Source organism: Lampetra planeri, unplaced genomic scaffold (genome assembly GCF_965212315.1).
Source record: "Lampetra planeri unplaced genomic scaffold, kcLamPlan1.2.h2 scaffold_1511, whole genome shotgun sequence".
Taxonomy (NCBI): domain Eukaryota; kingdom Metazoa; phylum Chordata; class Hyperoartia; order Petromyzontiformes; family Petromyzontidae; genus Lampetra; species Lampetra planeri.
In genome coordinates this window covers 4,825-16,765 of record NW_027614234.1, presented here as the reverse complement: position 1 = coordinate 16,765, position 11,941 = coordinate 4,825, and the positions used below count along the sequence as shown (strand labels likewise).

The following is an 11,941-nucleotide window of genomic DNA, read 5'->3' as shown; positions in this document are numbered from 1 at the left end:
CAACTCTTGTTTCTTTTAAATTTGTCAAGATGGAGAAAAGTATGTAGCCACGTCCATCTTCTTCTCTTTAAGAAGTAATTTCTAGAATTAATTTCCAAGATTTAATTCTAGAATCATCACGGTTTACTTGTAAATCTCCCCCGCCGCGGCCTACTCGTCCCATCACTCCAGGTAAGTATATTAAATATTTTAATAGTAACTTTGTACGCTGCGTTTAAGTGTTATTATTATTACTCTTCCGCAAGAGACGGAACTTTGGGTATAAATGGCATGCAAAAAAGTCAATGCGTTGGTTGTATGATGCTATACGTATACTGTTTGAATGGCATAATATAAAGCCGCATGTAATTTATGTATAGATACGCCGACTGTGATCAGCGGCCACACCATCGCTCAACAGGCCCGGTTAGTGCATTATCATTACACGTGTAATGTGTGTAATGAATTATGAAGTAATTATGAATACTAGTTCTTTGTCTTTAGCACTGACTCAAGCAGACCCTCTTGTGTGGGACGTGAGAGAAGGTGAACCGTCCTTTCCACTCGCCATGTTTGGGTGAAATCACAAGCAAGCGAGGGCATTTTGCTGAATGATTATCTCGTCATGCAGAGAGCTTAGAGTGTGTGGCCACCCAATCTGACCAAGGTCTGAACCAGCCATTCCCATTTGCGAACGCTGATGAGCTGACAGACAGTCAGTTAGCGAGTGGTAAGAATGTTGTTAGCGGTAAGAACTTTATCTTTTGAAATTTTCTGAAAATAAATCAAATCTCAGCCAACAGTGAACCTAGACGGTATTGGATCAGAGGCTGACAAAAGAGCCGATGGTCCAGCATCACCCATCCTGACCCCTGAGACAGGGGTGCCTGACCGCGCTGCAGCCGGTAAGAATATGTTGTTATATTTTCATCAGCGTCGTTCATTCATTCGTCTATCCTCTTCAGTGTCGAGTGCTTCAGACGTATATTATACACACACGTGTATTGTGTGTGTGTGTGTGTGTGTGTGTGTGTGAGGCATAATGGCAGCAGCCGCTCTGCATCTCCCTCTCGCCCATACTCTATATCTGTGCCTGCAGGACGAATCTGTTTGACACCTCTGCAGAGATTCCTGGCCCTGGGGGCCCCCGGCACCTCCCATCCCCCTCTTCCTGCCCCCACTCAGAGGTCAACTTCTGCAGCCAGTGAGAGTTCAACTCCTATCACCAGTGAGAGGGGGGATAGAAGAAGAAGAAGACGACTTCTTGCCTCCACCCCCTCCTGCGAAGCCACTCAGAGGTCTGCTTCTGTAGTCAGTGACAGTTAAACTCCTTCCACCAGTGAGAGGGGGAACAGAAGAAGAAGAAGAAGCGGAAGAAGAAGACTGACCCGGCCAGAGAAACTCAGGAAAGCTGAGAGAGAATGCAATAAATGCGTTGCAGCCGCAACAAGAATGCTGAAGATGATTAAACGTCTGTACAAAGACTAATCATCACCACAACCATCAAACAAGGAATGGAGCCTCTCCACACCGCAACTTCCCCTCCCCCTCCACTCACCCACGCAGTCACAGAGTCTGAAGAGGCTGACTTTTTATACGACGGCGACCATCAGCCGATTCTCTCTCAGTCAGACGCGGATGATTTTATTTCAAACCTTCAAAGTCTTCCATTCAGCCCCACATCTTTTGAGGGGTTCTTGGCTTCCCCTCCCCCCTGCCTGTTCCTGAATATGCCGAGTTTTATGATAACGTCATGAGTTCAATCCTCGATGCTGTGGAAAGAGCTTTTTCATACGCTAGTGGGGGGGCACGGTAATGCTCGAGTTAAGGGGCGAAAGTCTAACAAACATAGTCTCGACCGTAGTAAAGCACGACGATGGTTCACATCTACAGCGATTTCAAGATATGCTAGATCGCTTAGTGCAATCAAACGTGTCTATTATGACCGATAGCACATTGGAGCTAGTCGTCCAGGTGATGCGTAGCCCCCGAGGAGGAGGCTGTCCAAAACGAAAGATAGAGGGTCTGCTATCCGATGAAATTATCAGGAAAAAAGCTCGCTGGCTGCATATAGTTCACAACCCGGGAAATGAGCTGTGTCTGGCCATCAACCTCGCACTGCTGCTCTATCCCAGCCTCAACCTCCAGCAGGCAACTGTACATGTTGAAAGGCTGCAGAGACAAGTGGGGTTAACGCCTCACACGCGGTGTGACATTTGCTGAATTGGCTAAATTTGAGAAAACCTTAAATTGTAAAATTGTTGTTTTTTACAGAGTCGCGGACGAATCAGCCTTTTCCAAGTTCCAGAATTTGACGGCTACACATCTGAAAACAGTGTTCCTCTTCCTTGACCAAGACCATTACGACGGCATCACCAATCTTAAAGCGTTTCTGGGGGTAAAATATCTCTGTGAAGCTTGCTACAGCGGTTACAATAGCATAACCCCCGGGATCATCATGCAGGGAAGCAAGGTTCTGCGGTTTGAGGACAAGGAATTTGGGCAAGTCTTCATCGATTCTCTATCCTTCCTCACCATGCGTTTAGCGCAGATGCCAAAAACGATGGGTTTTGACACCGAGCTCGATCAGGACATACGCAAGGGCTACTTTCCCTACCTGTTCAGCTCAGAGGAACATTTGGACTATGTGGGGCCTTATCCTCCCCCTGAGGCCTACGGCATTGACAGGATGTCAGAAAGCGAGAGGGAAAAATTTCTCGTCTGGCACGGCAACAAACTAAACTCTGTTTGATTTCAAAAAAGAGGCGATGCTGTATTGCGATAATGACACCCGAATTTTAACGATCGCCTGCTCAAAGTTCAGAAAACAGTTCATCGAAGAAACAAACGTCGATCCCTTCAGCTGCGTCACCATAGCCTCCTCCTGCATGAAGGTCTTTGAAACAAATTTCCTCCCTCCAAACACGTTGGCCCTCCCCTCAGTCGACAACTATGCGCGCCAGTTTAAACACTACTCAAACACCTCCATCCAGTGGCTAGAATGGGTATCGCAGCACGACAATATTCCTGTGCAGCATGCTCTGAAGGGGGGTGAGAAGCGTCTGGGACGGTACGTGGTAGACGGGTACGCTGAAATGAATGGGGTTTGTAGAGTGTGGGAATTTCTCGGCTGTTTCTATCATGGTTTTCCCAAATGTTTCCCACCTTCCAGTCAGAACCCGCTCACCAGGATGAGGTACGAGGAGATGCACGCGGCCTGCCAGGAAAAACTGTGCAACCTGCGAGCTGAGCACGGTGTTGAGCTGGAGGTCGTATGGGAACACGAATGGATTCAAATGAAAAAATCGAATGAGGATGTAAATGCAGCAATTTCATTTTCCCCAGCCTTTGGAGCCTCGAGATGCTCTGTACGGTGGCAGGACCTGCCCCGTGCGCCTCAGGTACACAGCGGGCTCTGACTCAGACTCAGGTGCAGATGCAGGTTCAGGTACGGGCGAGCAAATCAGGTATGTGGATGTGACTTCTCTGTACCCATACGTCAACGTAAACTTTCCCTATCCTATCAATCACCCCCGGATTATTCGCGAGGATTTCCAGGACCCCCGTTCATACTTTGGTATCATCAAGGCCGTGGTGTATCCTCCCCGGGGCTTGTATCTGCCCGTCCTGCCCTACAAAACCCAGCGGGGCAAGCTGGTGTTTACTCTGTGTCGTGCATGCGCCGAGAACAACAACCAAGCGGGACCCTGCACTCACGACGAGGAGGCCAGAGCGTTGCACGGGACTTGGGTGACCCCCAAATTTGTAAAAGCCCTGGACCGAGGCTACAGAGTGGGGAGAATTTCAGAGGTGTGGCAATTTGACAGAAAGAGCGACTCTATCTTCACAGGTTACATCAATACCTTTCTCAAGGGAAAACAAGAGGCCTCCAGGTACCCCCCAGAAGCTCAGGATGAGGAGAGTCGGCGTCGCTACATCCGAGACTATCTGATCAACCAGAACATTCAGCTTGATCCGGATAAAATCAGCTTTAACCCCGCTAAAAGACAGATATCCAAACTCTGTCTCAATAGCTTGTGGGGTAAGTTTGCCCAGAAAAACGATCAGTGTGGCACCGAGTTGGTGAGAAGGTCTGAAGATTTCTTCCGCTATGTCTTTACAGAGCAGTACGACATCAAACACCTGGCCTTCCTGAACGACCACGTGGCCATGGTGCAGTGGCAGTTCAGCGACCGCTGCAAAGCTCCCGCCAGCAGCGTCAACAACATCTTCATCGCTGCCTTCACCACAGCATACGCTCGTCTGACTCTGTATGATTTTATGGAACAGGTGGCGTCTCCTGAGAGGATCCTCTATTATGACACCGATAGCATCATCTACGTCATCAGAGAGGGGGAGACTCCGCTCCCCACCGGCAACTACTTGGGTCAGTTGACGGACGAGTTGGGTGGAGACAGCATTCAAGAATTTGTGGCGGCGGGCCCCAAGACCTACGCCTATCAGACCCTGTGAGGCAAGGTGACGATGCGGGTGAAGGGTATCCTGCAAACCTACGAGAGCTGCAAAGAAATCAATTTTGACAGTATCAAACGTTTGGTGGAAGACTACATTCAGGATCCGGACCACGGCGACTTCATTCTGGCGCTGCAGCAAAGCATTGTTCGAGATAAGAATAGGTTTAGTCTAAAAAATTGCTCAGTTAAAGATTTTCACCCAGTACCGACATCACCGAAACATGAGCGTCTTTATGCTGACTCAGAATCTTTTTCATCAAGGTAAGCACAGCCGAACCATCAGTCTGAACAGTAATTATCTGGTGTTATTCAAAAACCCCCGAGATAAACTGCAAATGAATATACTGGCTCAGCAAATGTTTCCTTCAAGAAAAAAAATATTTTTGGAGAGTGTGGAGGATGCTACCGCGCTCCCTCACTCCTATTTCTTGCTGGATTTAACGCCCAGTTGCCCAGATCCTCTGAGACTGAGAACGGGTTTACTACCTGACGAGTGGCCGTCCGTGTACTTGGAGAAAACGAGAAAACCATGACCGGAGCCCGTTTGAAAAGAAACATTCACCTGCTGAAAGCTCACACAAAAGCCTCCCCCCGCAAGCGCAAAGATATTTTCAGAGGTTGTTCCAGCGATCTTCTTCAGTCCTTGTCCGAGATAGCCTTGAATCTCTTAAAGGGAAACATTCCACTTTCTTCCAAGCAGTACACGGCGTTAAAAAGACAAAAGAATAAAATCAGACTGTTGGCTGACAAGAAGATCAGTTTGCAACGCAAGCGCAGGATGCTGCAGCAAACCGGAGGATTCTTGCTCCCCCTGCTGGCGACTGCTATCCCCATCATCGGTCAGCTGATAGGGGGTCTGAGACGCTGAGTGATTGCTGGGGCCCAGAAAATGTTTCTGGTGACGCCTCAGTAGTTGAACCGCATGACTCAAGCGTTTGCAGGAAACACTGGCAACACCAGACAAGTGGCCGAAAGCGATTTGGATGTGAAGATGAGAGCCATCTTGGAGGAATGAGGATTGACCCCGCATGAAAAAATAAAAAGGTACAATGAACTGCTGCATCGTTACCTCAATTTTGTTCAACAGGGGGACAAGGAAAGTTGTCGCCTCACTGTGACATTGCCCCGAGTCGAGGGGGGAGACAAAGAAGAAGAAGAGCAGGAGGAGCAGGGGGTAAAGGAGCAGGTGATAAAGGACTCTGTGAGGGCTGAGCTGGAGGAGGAGGAGGAGGAGGAGAGGGGAGCCAGAGACGTACAAGACATCCTGAGAACCCTCCCCATTCGCGACCGTAAAAATGCCGAATATGTCATGAAAAGACTATTTGAAAACCAGAAGGGGTGGACTCAGAAGGGAGAATTCATTTTCAAAGGTAAAGCGGTGAAAGGTTCTCACATGACGGACTTGATGAAAACGCTAACAGGCTCTTACAAGAAAACGCTGGGACCCACGCCACGTGGATGGAGCAAGTTTCTGTTTCATCTGGCCGAACTGAACATTCCCGAGAGCTCCGCCTCTAACCCGCACGCTCGTGAGCAATTTAGAAAACTGAAAAACGCTGCAGAGGCTGACACTGAAGAGGTGGAGGAGGAGGAGGAGTTTTCCCCCGTGCCGAAATCATGGAGCAAGAAGATGAAGAGGAAGAAGAAGAAACAGATTCAAACACACGAGCCTCCTCTGAGGCTACCTTGGGAGGTTCTTTCAGCTTGATCATGGTGATGTCGTGCTACGGTTACCGCAAATAAAGACGTTGCAAATCATTATTTTTCTCCTCTCGTTTTATTTCATAATTCGGTGACAATCTTTAAACAGTTGTAAAGGGCAGGCATTCTGATGACACGAGTCATGACGCACGTTGCATGAACGAGTGATACATCGTTGATATTTTTCCACAAATTCAGAAACCATCATGTCATTTCTAATCACATCGCCGCTGTATCCGCACAGCACATCTTTGTATGACAACTCGCCGGCTCGGTGGAAGGTGGAAGGTTCCATCTTTTTCCAGAGTGACGGCCAGCCAATGCTCTCCCGGCATGTGTTGTGGATGGGTGTTTACCACGTAATAGGAGGGAGGCGGTGAAGGTTTCAGAAATGTCAAATCATCGCAGGCCCAGACGCCGCCAAACAAATTCCCCAGCAGATGACCCAATAATAATCCACCAGCACCAGGCGTTTTGAGTTGATTGAGTCTCTCTGGTAAGGGCACCGTGAATCTCATCTCCAGCCTTAAATTGCCGTTGGAAACGGGGGAGAGCGCACCTGTGTCTTCATCCGGGTTCAGATTAAAGACAAACAAGGTGTAGCCCTGCTGAAAATCATCACGGGTGATGTTCAGGGGTAAATCTTTGAGATGTCTTCCTGTGGCGGTAAACAGGTTGTAAAACTCTCGGACGCTCGAGTCTCGGTTAAATTGCGACTGGAAGGCCTTGGAGGGAATCTGTCTGCCGTCTTGACACAGAGCCAGGTACTCCACGTCCTTGTGAGCAAAATTGAACGGCGACAATGCTGGTCGCATCTCTCTTACCCACCGGCAAGTAGTAGGCCGGATTAAATATACGTGTCACTATTTCTCCAAATTTCCTCTGCACCGGAATGACGCGTAAGAGAGGCACGTACGCGTCACCCACCACCTGATGCTCTACAACGTCGGTGTAGCAATACAGATGATAAACGCCTGCTTTTATATCGGGGAGGTGGGGAACCTTTACTACACCCGGGCCACATGCAAAAAATGCACCCGGTTCCACACCCAGCATGTAGGCCAGCGGTGGATAAAAAACGCAGTCGATAACGACCGGTACTCGTCCACTCAAAAGAATTGTGCAGAGACGTATATTTCACAGAGGCGTCTATTTGCAATTTCTCCAGGGTTTGATTGACAAACTTCACCACAGAGTCTAGATCTTCGTAATAACCCTGCTCCACATACGCCTTACGGAGGGTATACACACGCTCCGCCGCTGCATCAGATACAGAGGGGCTTACAAACGCATCAACGTCAGTTTCCTGCGTATCCACCCAATGAAATAGAGTCTGCTTCTTGGACAATCTACCCCACGTGTGCGGGTAAGAAATCTCTGTCAGAGCCACTTGCCATTTCCCCTCCAAGTGGAGGCGCTGAGCCAAGCCCACTCTGAAACTGGCTATGGTGTTGTCAGGAAACACATCGAGGCTCGCGTTGGACGGCAAAGTCACGTAAAACCCCTGCTCGGTGGTCTGGTCCATGGTTATCTCGGTTATAGCGCAAAAAAACAACAGGTATTGCCTTTATATCTTTTTCTTTTTTTTTTTCTCTACACATCGACCGTAGACGTCTACGACAGCCTGGCTGATCTTCTTTTTGTTTTTCCTTTTCTCCTCATTCGTCTCAGACTGACTGCTGACCAGCTGACTGATCGGCACCCAACTGTTAAACTTTTCCGGCCAAAATTTTCCAGCGCACAAGCGCGTACTTTTTACCCCCCTCGCACCCGTTGTTTGAGAATCTCTTCCACTCGATAGGCTTTATCGTTCCCCACCTGTACTTTCAGGGCCTGAAATGTTTTGTTGAAAAATTCTTTGCCCGCATCCGTCTGCAGCTTCTCCGGCACTTTACTGTCCCTCAGCACCGAAGCAAACGCCTCAGTCACTTGCGTGCCCGTTTTTCTCTTTAGCGCTCTGGCGTAGGCCTTCTTTGAAAACACATCAAAGACCGTCAAAAGGTAATTGAACCCGTCGTTATGCTCAGCCAAAGCCTGCATGTCACAGAGGTCAGCCTGGAACTGATTCAGAGGTCTGGCGGTTTTATGTAAAGTATATGCATCTTGCCCTGATAGAAAATTATTGACCGCGTCTGTTTTTTATTTATTCACCCTGCACCACTCTCTGTAGACGATCCACTCCTCCAAAGCTGCCGGGGTGTGAGGGTTTGTAATATAGTTTTTTCATCAAACGCTCGTCCTTCCCAACCATCTTGATTCGAAACGTAGCTTTAAAAGAATGAGTCCTTGTTCTGAATGATTTTACTTTTATTACATCGTTATATAGATGACGGTTACACATTGATTACACACACACACACACACGAAAATTAGTGTTTTAAAGTTCGCCAGACCTCACACAGGACAGACTCTGCACCATGAACTTGAATCAGAACATGCAGTTTTTCCAGCGTGACTTCAGCTCGGTCAAAGCAATGCCCTTCTTCCACATACCGGCTCAGAACATCCACCAGCAAGGCGTAAAAAGCCAACATACAGGACATGTTTATGTCTGTGCAGAGATGTTTAATCACGCCTGAAAAAAACACTGTTATGGAGCTTTCCGACATCATAGAGACTGTTTTCTGCCCCATGTCTTTCCACAGCTCCTCGGTACACTGTGCTCTCACCATATCCAAAGCAAATTCAAGCTTGCGTACATCCAAGGGGCGTGCGTGGTTTTTACTCTTATGTTTTACGGCGTTGTTCACTTTGTTAGCAACGGCCTGATCTATGAAGGCCGATAGCTCCGAAATGACAAATTTAAGCGTAGCCGCTCTGTGCAGACCTCTCAAAAGATTTCCCATGTTAAGCAAGGCTCGTACAAATGAATACTATCAAATTAATAATACAGGCAGTAAAACTATGGAATGAATAATACATGCAGTCATACATAGTCTACATAGAATAACAAATTCTAGACAGAATAATACAGGCTGTAATACTATTGAATGAATACATATTCTACATAGAATAACAAATTCAAGACAGAATAAAAAATTAAATAGATCCCTGCCAGTGAGCAGTTAGTGCATCCATACGTTGTATATCCTCATCTTTTTCTCCAACAAACGCGTTGTAGGCTCGGTCGATTTCAGCGTCAATGTTGTCGGCTGATTTCAGTCCAAACAGAATACTCTCTGCAACTCCTTGAACTCGAGAATTTGAAACGTCCACCCGCTGATGCTGCTGTAGCATCCCCACAATGGCTGGAATGAAACGGGGGGTCCAGAGCCTTTTCATGAGCCGAGTATAGTGCCACGCGTAAAAAAAATCAGGCTTCGGGTACAGGCACTCATGCTGTCTTTGGCTGGGGTGGTCCGTTTGACAGCCGTTGCAGATCTCTCTCCAGTACTTGGTTATCACTGCGCTCAGCAAATGCATAACGGCCCCTTTAATGCAGCCTAGAATCGCAGATGACAGCATTCCGTCCGTCCGAGTCTCCCCCTCCAGAGACTCAGCCCTCCGAGTCTCACTCTCAGGCACCAGGCCATCCAGCGCTTGAGACTCAGACTCCGAGGGCTGAGAGGCATCAGGAAACTCAGTCGGTTCGGCAGCAGGCTCCTGAGACTGAACCGCATCCAGGGTGCCCCTCCGGGGGGTTAGCGGGGATGGTGGCGGAGGTGATGGTTGAGATGTTGGCTGAGATGATGGCGGAGATGGTGGCGGGGTATGCGAGGGTGGAGATGGGCTCAGCGGGCAAGGTGGATCCTCGGGGCAGGCCTCATTCCCTCTGTTCATGCAAGAGCGGCACATGGTGATGATGATGAGATTGCCGGCATAGATGTTGTGGGAAGACGCACAAGTTGGTTGACGTATTTATGCAGTGTCAAAATAACTTGCTGAGGTTCTTTTTCACCATCGCTACATCCCTCCAGCTTCGACTTTTCAGAAAGAGACCTGTAATATGAGCCCCGCGCTGCTCCATCATTTTTAACCACTCTGTTACCGGCACTCTGAAAGTGGTGAAATACAGACGCTGATCAGAGCTGATACGGTCAATCACCAGGAACCCCAGGGGTGTGTCTTTTCCCACCATTTCAAAACTCACGCGGTAAAACCATCTGAAACTGGCGTCACATTTGGTTTCCCACGTAAGCCTGATCATCCTGTGAGCATCTTGTCTCCCCTCTTCTTCTTCATCTGACCCCTCAGGTTCAACAAATGTAATTTGAGCTCCTTCCTCATTCCGAGGCTCTAAGACCAGCGGCTGCAGAGGCTGCAGCGCTTCACCTTTCAAACACCTCGACACCAGAGTTGTGATGACTCCCCAGTCATTCAACGATATCGCAGTTTTAGGGGTGGCAGGGCCGAATGTCTGGTGCGGGTAGAGATAGTACAGCGACAGCTCACCGGCGTAGTAGTGAAACACGTAGCCCCACCTCGCCTCTGTATCCAGCTTCCATTCCTCCTGCAGCGGTCCCTCGGGGGGATCTTGAACTCGACACTTGAGCAGCGTGGCCTTTTTCGGGGCCTTCCACAAACAACACTCCTGCAGGACGGTCACCGGAGTCTCGCTGATCAACGCCGCAGGATACACTCTCTTTGCCCCGCTTTCGCCCATCACACCAGCCGGATGCACTTTCTTGCCCGGGGTAGTCATTTCTTAAGGAGGCCTACACGCTGGTGCTGGTGGAACAAATACAACATTGGAGGGTCCACTAACACAGCCTATATACGATCAACAGAAACCACGTGACACTCTGTCATACGCCCACTCACACGCCCACTAACCCACTGCGCTTGCGCACATGCGGTTAAAAACATATCAAAATTAAAGTTTTACACCTCCGGAATAACAAACACACACACACACACACACACCGACCATCTGGCAACCACACCCATCTTACCTCTTGACAACTGCCGGGTGACCTCTTGACATGCCCAGCACACTTCAGCTTCACTCCTTTACTTGTTTTCACTAATGCACACAGAACTCTCCATCGGATAGTCAGATCATATTCTAGTTTATTATTCAGCCATATGAGGTCATCAGAAACATATGGTGACCTATTGATCCAAAGGCATCCATCAAACTTAATTGCATATGAGGTCATCAGAAACATGTGGTGACCTATCGATCCAAAGGTCATCCATCAAATTAATTGCTTAATCCTTTTTGACAAGAACCGTCTACTTACACTACTGTTGTTTCGCAAGCCAATCAACCTGTGATTCCACTGTTGCTTCAACTATCAACTACTTCAACTACCAGAATGTCGAATGTCCTGAGAAGTGAGTTTGAGACCACAAAGCCCCAGGATTGAAGAGAGGGAGCAGTATTTGATTCCTCAGTAATTGCAACAAAGGTGTCCTTCAGTATGATTCTGAATCCGAGGTTCGGTGTTTACTGAAACCTCTGAAACCTCTGAAACCTCTTTTTTGTGTAAGAGTACAATAATACACAAAAACAAAATGCAAAAAAAACATCATGTGACCATAGACTTGGTCTGTAGGTGCTGTGGCTTAATTGATCAAAGTGTCTGTCTGGTAAACAGGAGATCCTGGGTTTGAATCCCAGCAGTGCCTCAGTAGCAGGCTATGTATTCAAACTTTGTTACAGAATTTATTTAGCTCCTGTATAAAGTGTCAGTTTTGCCTCCTGACTCACAAGGAGGATATAGTACAGAGGTCTGTACCCTTTTTTATCGAGTGAGAATTGTGCCCCCTATTCCATTAAAAAAAGAGTCTGGAGTCACAAAACATAACAGTTTATAAATTTCAAAAAGTTTTCTTAATTTTAC

The 11,941-nt window shown here is 47.9% G+C and overlaps 1 non-coding gene across 1 annotated transcript; it reads left to right on the top strand.

Annotated features, from left to right (window-relative positions):
- Positions 1–11,652: 11,652 nt before the first annotated feature.
- Positions 11,653–11,726, top strand: TRNAT-GGU (transfer RNA threonine (anticodon GGU)). Its single transcript has one exon. It is a non-coding gene; the product is annotated as a tRNA-Thr (tRNA).
- The last annotated feature ends 215 nt before the right edge of the window (positions 11,727–11,941 follow it).